The sequence below is a fragment of the Mustela lutreola genome, chromosome 7 (genome assembly GCF_030435805.1).
Source record: "Mustela lutreola isolate mMusLut2 chromosome 7, mMusLut2.pri, whole genome shotgun sequence".
In the NCBI taxonomy this organism is placed as follows: domain Eukaryota; kingdom Metazoa; phylum Chordata; class Mammalia; order Carnivora; family Mustelidae; genus Mustela; species Mustela lutreola.
Window position 1 is genome coordinate 49,501,219 of NC_081296.1, and position 10,058 is coordinate 49,511,276.

The window sequence follows — 10,058 nt, forward strand, 5'->3', positions numbered from 1 at the left end:
AATGAGGTAACAGACTCCATGAGGTAAGGTGATTTTCTTAGAGCCACATGACTAATTATTTGTTCTATCTCCATCTTCACACTGTAAGCAGTTGGATAACATGACCATGTAGCCAAGAATTTTCTGTCCCAGTTTCAAACATCCTGTACAGCCAGTCATTAGGACACATGAAGAATTTCACTATGGAAAAAACATTGCAACTACTATTGCAGACATGTTAAGAGGGATCTTTTGGAAGCAATACATTTATTCCCATTACTGAAACCTACTCTTCAATCTAAAGCACTGGGCTTTACATTTTTAGGATAATAGACACCCCCCTTTAGAAAACCAATGAAAGCTATGGACCTTCTTCACACACACAAAAAGTATTTATGTAATGACATAATTTTGCTCCAGCGATTTAAATATGTAACACACGGCCATGAAAGTCCTTGATCAGATAGTACAAATGTTAGCATGTCTGCTATATGGCCAGGGAATACTTTTAAATGGCTCTTAAATCATAACAAAAATTCACAAATATTTATATAGTACAACAGATTACAGAGCACATTTAATCCTCACAACAACCCTGTGAGGTAGGCATTCACATCCCAATTTTACCCATGAGGAAACCACAACCCAAAGAAATTTGGAGACTTGCCAGAGTTCACATGGATAATAATGGTAGTGCCAGGACTAGAACACAGGCTTCTTGTTCTTTCTTCAAAACATCTTCACATCTCGTATTTTCAGTTTTTTTGAAATTGGGATCCTTGCTAGCTACCCAGGGGAAACTCAACGGCTTGCCCTTTCAACAAGTAGTTCTTCTAAAAATTAAACAAGTGTGAAGGGACCATGAGAGACTACAGATTGGAGCCCATCATGGATTATTCCCAGGCAAGGATACCAGAAAATAGGTCATTAGAATTGCAGACCTTTGGGTACAGAAATGACCACCAATTAAAGGAAAACAAAACAAAGTAAAACAAAACAAAACCAGATGTCAGAAGTGGGAAGACCCACAGATTTTGGGGGGTTTGCTCTGTTTTGTTTTTTTCACTGTGGTTTTACATTTTCTGGCCTTTTCCCAAAGAACAGCTGAGAGTCAGTTGAAAGAACAGCCAACATCCTCTGAGAAAAGGCAGTACATACACCAAAAGGGAAATATGAGAACCAGAAAACAAACTTCCAAACCTTATAAAAGATGCTGTAAAATCTGCTAAATAGCCATAGAGAAACACCTCCTCCAGGGGAAAGCGGAGTGGGAACCCCTAATCAATCCCTAAGCCAGAGATTTCAGAATCTCCACAAAGTGGCCATGTTCTTGATGATGCAGAACTAGTTCCTTGGCCATCTACTCAAAGAAGCAAAGATGAGGAAGCTATCGACTTCATGCCCTTGTTGCTGAGGCTGTAGAGCTGAGCTAGATCACTGGAAATTAAATACTGTCCAAGGCAATTTTTTGAAAGCATCCAAAGGCCTATGGCTATTAAGAAAAATATGGTGCTGTTGTTTAGTAAAGATATCTATCCAACTGAAAGCCCTGACTGCCATTACAGACCTCGGTATACCAAACACTCTTGAAAACATTTGGCAAAATGACAGTAGTAAGAGTCAATGTTTTTCACCTGGCCTTGTTATCTATGCCTTAGGGTATCTACCCAGCCAGTGCCTTAATTCCAGGGTCTTTCCCGCTGCGGCCAGGCAACCTTAAGTGCCTCCTCCGATTAGCTTCGGCAGCAGCAAATACTTTCAAAATAAACCATTTAGGAAAATCTCCCAGGTCCAGTTAGGACCTAGCAATCTGGTTACCCCCAAACTCTAGAAACTTAAAACTACTTTTTAATGCCCGCTTTACAGATCAAACCTAGAGTCATAACAAATGTGACTTCCTCACAAGGTCTATCTTCTGGGAATTCTCTGTATCCTGCACCTCTAAGAAGTTTTTAAATACTTGCACAAAAACACCTCCCACAAAGAAGTTCTCTCATCAAGATGTGAAAACCTAGGAGCTTTTGGTTTTCCAGGCCTCAGCAAAGACGCTTAACCAACCTTAAATGCTAATAGAATATTCTCTGATAAGAGCATTATTTTTTCTCTGGTCCTGGGGCTGGTCCTTGAACTTCCTGGACTTCAGGGACCCATAAACTGGATACAAAAATGTTTTTCTTCAGTTTTGCTGCTGTTGTTGTATTTGGGGATAAAGAAGTTTCTTCTTTGTTTCCTATTTTCCAAATCTCTCACAACTTCCTTATTCTCCCTTTTGCACATAATGACCAAGAGAGAACTCAAGGTAGTTGTTGTCGGTAGTTGTAGCCAGACAACCCACAGCAACACAAAGATACTTCAGGGAGAGGAGAAGTGATAACATTACCCCTTCCACTGTGCCTGACTGTGGCACAGGGTACATAGGAAGTATTTTAGCCCTGATTCACTTCAGACCTCTGTCTAGTACCTGTATCACCACCCAAAGAGAAGCCACAAAGATGGCATGAATCCTTAGCCTACATGTGTCAGCTGGTCCTCTACCCTCAGCTCTGTGACAATTACAAAGGTAACTTCAGAACCCATTCTGAGGGGCTTTATTTTCTTAGCCTCCTCCTTACTGACACACAGAAAAAGCAGTCCTTGGGAACCCATTTCTCATCCCATGCCCTACAGTTAGCCATGATATTAGCTCCCCACTACTTATGAGCTCTTCTGGAGCAGGAAGTCAGTCTTGTTCATGTTTTATTCTCAGCACCTAGCTTGAACTTGGCATGTAGTAGACACTCAAATGTTTATAGGAAGGAAGAGAGGGAAGAAAGAAGGAATACAGAGAGGGAAGGAGATTTAGTCATTCTGGTTTTGTCTCTAGTTTCCTTATAAGTTTCTGCCATGGACTTCTCTTCCTTCTAAGCTTTTACCCTTTCCTCAGTGTTAACTTAAGTTTCATACGGTTTCTGCCCAAGCAGAAATATAAGAAGTGTTATCATCTGACTACCCACGGAGGCAAGGTCCACAGATCCTGTAAATAGAAGTAATTAATTCCATTTCCCTCTTAACTTATCCTAAAAGACAAGCAACTTCTATTCTATGATTTCTAACCTATTCTCTAGTTTCTTCAAAGTCACTCCAAAAGCTCTTCCAGTTACCATCAACCTAGGAACTGACTCTTTCAAGGGTGTGTATCCTCACCCAGCAGAGGAACAACTGGCCTTTTGCCTTTAAGCAGTCTGTCCCAAAGCAGACCTAGGACCTCTTTTCAGAGAGCAAAAGCCCTTACCAGCACCCAGAGATTGGGCAAGAATTTTTGCTTCACACCACTGCTAGTTCAAGTCCCTGCCCCATTTCCTGATCATAATCCAGTCTCCCATAGGGCTGATACCCCTGCAAGTTCCCTCTTGCCAGCTCTAATGTGGGTTCCAGAGGCTTTGGGCCCCATCAGATAATCTCACAATTGGAGGAAGGGACAAAACTTTGGATACTCGAGGATTCAATCCCAGGTTCCCATCAGAATCCAGCACCGCTTACCACCTAGTCTAGCAGCACAGAGGGCAGGCTTTCAGTTTGGAACAAAGAGCTCATCCTAATTTTAGGCACTTTGGCGATGCTAACATGGAGGGGAGAGCTGAGAGGTAAAAGAAGCAAATCACCAAAAAAGAATTTTCCATTTTTAGAACATGGATGCATAACTGACATTAAACACCTACTATCCTTCCTATGAGGAAGAGCATCTAAAGCAGACCACGGTGATGCCATTTACAGTGACTACCTGCCTAACAATGAAGATGTGTATCATCCCCCACCAAAGACTTCTGCTACTCTGATACCACTGCCAGACCTTGAATACTGAAGGGTATTCAGCCTCAAGATTGGATCCCAAATTCTTAACAGCCCTCAAAATTAAATTTGGACTGCTTTTTAGTGATTTCTGCAATATTGTTTCTATTTTCCAGGCCCTTTACAAACATAGGGTGCTAATTCATGAGAAAGGAAGAGGTAATTTTCTTCTTAATTCCATGTGTGTCCCTTAGGTCAGGAGTGACTATCTGGTGATGTCCCACCCTCTTCATCTGGGCCCCCAACAACTGTGATAAGTCTTCTCCAATTACTACCATGGATGTGAACATTCATACACAGGTTTAAACTCTTTTAAAATAGGGTTTAAGAGTGCCCCCACCACAGAACCATAAAAGGAGCCTTTCTTACCACCCCAGTTGGTTATGTATTTCATTCCTGAGATTCTGAATTCAGGAAAAACACCCACCCAATCCCAAAATACCCAGAAACTCTGGTGAGCCCACATCCAGATTCAGCCTAATATTTTAGCATTCCAACTTAGGACCACCACAAAGGTTTGCCTCGTTAACAGACAACTTTGGAGCCATGTGAGGCTCATGCACCCTACTTAACCTTATAAACCAGAATGTCTGCACTAGGGAGGGAACTGAGGGCAATAATCTTTCGTTTAATCCCGTGAACCTAACAGCACACCTGTTAAGTGACTTCTCTAATGACATAAAAATGATTTAAAAGTAATTTGGGGAATTTTCCCCACATCTAGTAAGAAGTGGAGGGGAGGGAATACACGTTTTATCATAGAGTTGAATGAGAGGGGTTTGATGGAAAAAAGAAAGGAACAGAAGGAAAATAGGTATGTCCTGTTTGTAGTAACTCCTATGCTTGTCTGGTGGTGACAGCAGTCTGAGCTGGGTGCACAGGGTGAGCCGGTGAATTAGTTGCAGGCTCTACTAAATCAATGGCTAGGGTCTCACAGAGACCAAAGGACAAGAAATATGTCTGCTCCTATCTTATAGAGAAGCTGGCTACAAATCCTCACTCTCAGCTGGAGAAGTTATCAGCTCACTTGGCAGTTCAAACTTCGTATTTGTGGGTGTAACTACAAATTTCACTGAATTTAATATCTACTCTATACCCCCCTACCTTCCCCTGACAGGATTTGAAATTTCCCCCACCGTCCCTCCAAAGGCCACTACATAGGTTGGTTGCATTTTTTAAGAAGACTTGCGCAACTCTGACCTAGTCACCCAGAGACAGAATATTTTTCCTAAGGCCACTGTCACCACAAGAATATATTCAAAGCCTCGGCAACAGTTTAAGGTTTCAAGGTGTACCATGCCACCAAGCCTCCCCTTGGGCCTGCATCAGTGACAACAACCCCCCTAGTAGGGAAGCCCAACGGCAGGAAGCCGAGTGGGGAGTGACCAACGCCTTCCAACAGCGGCCTGGTGGCGTGGCCTTGGGGCAGTAGGGGCAGGGGTAGACCCGTGAGGACAGGGTTTCCAGGGCTTCCTGGCAGGGGCCTGGCCAATGGCAGGGCTGGTGGCGAGTGGCCACGCCCCTTGACAGCCCCACCCGCGTGCGTTAGTGCGTCAGGTGTTCTGTACGTTGAGCCCACTTACCTGCCTCATGCTAGCTCTGTGGCAAACGTTGGCCATGTCCGGTGGAAGCTCACTGGTTGCAGCCTGGGGCTCTGATCCCTCTGCTGCTGTGGCCTTCAGTGGCAGCTTGCTCCTCGTCTCTCTGCACTGTCACACGGGCTGGCTACCCCACTTACACCCTGTGGGTGCCTGGATGTTAGCTCCACGTTGGATCTAACGAGGCCCACTGCTACAGCCCTCTCCTCCCTCACTGGCCCTTCTAGTTCTCTTGCCTCCATCTGAATTGGTCAGACACAGACCTTTCTGGATCTTGAGGGTGGGGCAGGCATGCATTTCCTACTGCTCATTTCTCCTTGGAAATGGAGTGATCTCTCCATTCCTGTCTCCACTCTCCGCTTGGTTTGAAGGCCCTTCTACCCTGCCTCTTGTTTCCAAAAACCCCCTGCCCCATGGCCCCCTTTTTCAGAAGCATTGGAGGCACCTGTTCTCCCATGTTTCTGGCCCCTCTAAGTCTTTCTGGTACTTTCTGCGCTCTCTTTTTATCACCCTTTCCTGGGCCTCTCTCGTTTACAACATATCCTTTCTTTGCTCTTCCTTAATGTCCAAAGGGCTTATGCTCACAGATAGCAGTACTCACCACCTTATTATAATCTTTTGTAGTTGGTTTATTAAACTTCTAAGTTTGAAGGAAAAAAACCAGTAGGTTTCACACATACCATTTTTAAAACCTATTACTTGAACATTTACTCACTGATGACAGCTTTAAACTATGATAACAAAGTTAAGATAGTTGAGTCTGTTGAATACTTTCCAATGGTTTAAATAGCAGACACAAATTTTTATTTCCAAAAACTGTAATCACTTCATAACCACCCCTGCTCCCCAAACAATTAAGCTTTGTTTCTTACACTTATTCTTTGCTGGGGTGGAGGGAGAGAGAGAGATGTCAAAATGAGACCAGTGGTTATTTGCAAGTGAGGAGATGTTCTCCATTGTCCTTTTAATTAACTATTTTCTACCATCCACATATATTTTAATAGACATTTTCAGTTTCATGAGGATCAGAGACATGAAGAAACTGGGAACCAGGAAGAAGAGACCAACCCCATTAACAATCTCATCAAGGGACTGTCTACTCTTTGGGGGAACCTCCTCTAATACTTCTAGGCTTTTCCTACATTATGGTTGTAAGAGAAAGAAAAGGAAAGGGCAGCTTAACTTAGTGCAGGGTGCAGGAAGATCGTGTGCAATAGATTAGTGGGTATTCTGACCATGGTTTGAGGGCAGAGGAAGATGAATGATTTTATCTTCCCACAGGAGGGACTAGCCAACCCATCTTGCACATTTGTGTGTGTGTGCAAGAAAAACAAATACAGAAGTGAACTGAAAACATATATATATGTTACCATATTTTATTTGTTCAATCTTTGGGCTGCTTCCCCATTCATTGTTAAGTGTAAGGTTGGATCCCAAATTAAGGCTACCAAAGTATTCAGAATAATTTGGGAGAGCCTAAGAGGTTGTTAAGCTTTGAAATCAGACAGGACTGGTTTTCATCTAAGCTTGCCCACTTGCTAGGTATGTAACTTTGGGCAAGCTATCTAAACACAACCTCTGATTTTTCATCTCTAAAGGAATGATAACTTGCAAGGATTTCCATACACCATGGTGCCTGTCAAATAGTCAATACTATGCAAATGAGAGTTGGTGGCCCTCTTTCTGCTTTCCCACCATTACCTAACCCAGGAGCCCAAGGCTTCCTTTAGCATATGCCTTATTCTCTTCTGTATCCCCATCTCTTTGTGTATACTGTGTATGAGGGAGTGGAGCAAAGATGTTTTCCTGAAAGAACCCTTTTGCAGACCCTGAGAAAGGGTGCCTTCTTACCTCCACAGTCTCTTCAGGGGTGCTAAAGTCTAGGTGTGCCTGGGTTTCTGGAGGAATCTGACCACAGCTGGGGGCTCCACCTTCCCCCAGGGGCCATTGAGAGTCTCAGGCTCTGATCCTACCTCCCAGTGCAGCCCTCAGCTGAGGGCCAAAGGTAAAAGGCCCTGCCTATCCCTGCCCAAGGCTGACCCTGACTGTCCCCAGTCTATGCTCCAAGAGGAGATGCTTCAGTTGCTAGACCCTGGGATACTGCCCTCTTCTCACCATTCAAAACTCAACCTCTTCCATAGCAGGAAATTCCCTGCTGTGGACCCAGTCTGTCCAACTACTTAAAGTCCTGCCTCCACATCAGAGCCCCTTCCTCTACCATAGACTCCATGGTCACTGCATCTTCCACCATCTTTCCCCTTTCCCTGCCAGATCCCAAGCCATGCTCTTCCTCCTCCTGCCTTTACCCTTCTCCCTGTGAGAGCCTAGGTCCAGAGTGCCCATCCTTTCCAACACACACACAGGCTTCAGTTCTGGGTAGCTTCTGTACTTGCCAAGAGAGATTAACTTGCCAGGCAGAGCAGCCTCAAGTTCAAGTGACATCCCCTCAACTTCCCTTCAGCACACTTACCCTCTTCCTTCATCTTACTCTCCAGTGTCCCAATCAGCCTCATCTGGCCTATTTTAAGGGGTCTAATGACTGGTCCCATGAGGCCTAAATAGGGACCTCCAGCTCTAAAAGTAGGGTTTTCAGTATCAGTCACTGGGAATGGTCAGATCTAGTTTGTCTGTGGAGACATGGACTTGATGGGGCCCCTGGAGTCCTACTCTCAGGTCCAAGCCCACTCTGCTTGCTTGTCCCCCCCAACCCCAAACAGGTAGGCCTGAGTAGCTGGGTGTAGTCATTTCTCCATAACATGTATGGAATTGAGGGGAAGGGGGAGAGTGGAAGAATATTTAGTGGTTTTTTTTTTTTAATTATTCAGAAGTAAAGAAACATGCATTTGATCCTGCATGTCAAGTACTGGTAGGTAATGATAGCAGAATGGAAAAATAGAGAACTTCTGAATTAACAAGGGAAAGGGAAGACTACATGAAGAAAAAAGTAAACATGCATAAAAGAGATACAATTAAATAAATGATAAACATAAAGTAGAATAAGCGGGAGTGTAATAGTATGACAATTATTGTGTGATATTAATGGGCTGAATTTTCCTATTAAAAGAGACTAGGTGGGCGCCTGGGTGGCTCAGTGGATTAAGCCGCTGCCTTCGGCTCAGGTCATGATCTCAGGATCCTGGGATCGAGTCCCGCATCGGGCTCTCTGCTCGGCAGGGAGCCTGCTTCCCTCTCTCTCTCTCTCTCTGGCTGCCTCTCTGTCTACTTGTGATTTCTCTCTGTCAAATAAATAAATCTTTAAAAAAAAAAAAAAAAAAAAAAGAGACTAGGTTATTGGGGTTAAAAAAAACCAACCCTGTTATATGCCATTAAGCAAGAAATACACTTGAAACAAGATGCTTCCAAAACCTTGACAATAAAGAAACAGACAAATGCGGGGTGCCTCAGTGTGTTAAGCCGCTGCCTTCGGCTCAGGTCATGATCTCAGGGTCCTGGGATTGAAACTTGATGCTTCCAAAACCTTGACAATAAAGAAACAGATAAATGCGGGGCGCCTCAGTGTGTTAAGCCGCTGCCTTCGGCTCAGGTCATGATCTCAGGGTCCTGGGATTGAGTCCCGCATTGGGCTCTCTGCTCAGCAGGGAACCTGCTTCCCTTCCTCTCTCTCTGCCTGCCTCTCTGCCTACTTGTGATCTCTCTCTGTCAAATAAATAAATCTTTAAAAAAAAAAAAAAAGAAAGAAAGAAATGCAAATATTTATATAAGAGAACAGAAATAGCAGTATGATTATGAGCTAGGTTGAATCAATTGTCAAAAATATGTATACATTTAACAATACAGCAGCTAAGTGTATCGAGCAAAAACTATTTGGTAGGCAAGGAGAACTTGATTTTTAAAATACAATTAGAGGGGCACCTAAGTAGCTCAGTCGGGTAAGCGTCTGCCTTTGGCTCAGGTCATGATCCTGGGGTCTTGGGATCGAACCCCAAGTTGGGCACAATGCTTGGTAGGGAGTCTGCTTCTCCCTCTGCCCCATACTCTACTTGTGCTCTCTCTCTCTGAAATAATGAATGAAATCTTTAAAAAAATACAATACAGTGGGAGATTTAAAAATAATGTCCCTATGAATCTTTGTTTTTCCAAAATTGGATGTGATGATCCTAGAATTCTTGTGGAAGAGGAAATGTTTAAAATAGTTATGAAAAGTGCCCACTTTGACAGCACATAAACTAAAATTGGAACCATACCAAGAAGATGAGTGTGGACCCTGAGTGCAGATGACATGCAAGTTTGTGAAGCGTTTCCTATTTTTTGAAAAACAAACAAACAAACAAAAAGTAAATAAAATAGGTAAGAAAAATCATATAAAGGAAGATGACTGAGGAATTTACCATATGAGAGGTGACATAAGTTCCCCAAGAAAGCTACTGAAACTAAAGGCTTGGAGCACAGGAGGGTCCATGGGACGGCTCAGCCAGGGGACTACTATGCCAGAACAGAGACAATTCTGAGCTCTCAGCTGCTGGAGAAGGGATATAGGGTCAGTGGCTAGAATGTTATCTCTGCCTCTACTGGGAGGGAGTCCAGAGCAGAACGGGCCCCGCCAGAGGCTCTGGTTGGTGCTGAAGCCAGCAACAGAAATTTCAGCACAACATGGCTCACACTCTCTCTCAAGTGTTGGGGAGCATGCAGAGA

At 43.8% G+C, this 10,058-nt stretch overlaps 1 non-coding gene across 1 annotated transcript; it reads left to right on the top strand.

Annotated features, from left to right (window-relative positions):
* The first annotated feature begins 9,568 nt into the window (after positions 1 to 9,568).
* Positions 9,569 to 9,675, top strand: LOC131837438 (U6 spliceosomal RNA). Its single transcript, XR_009356047.1, has one exon. It is a non-coding gene; the product is annotated as a U6 spliceosomal RNA (small nuclear RNA).
* The last annotated feature ends 383 nt before the right edge of the window (positions 9,676 to 10,058 follow it).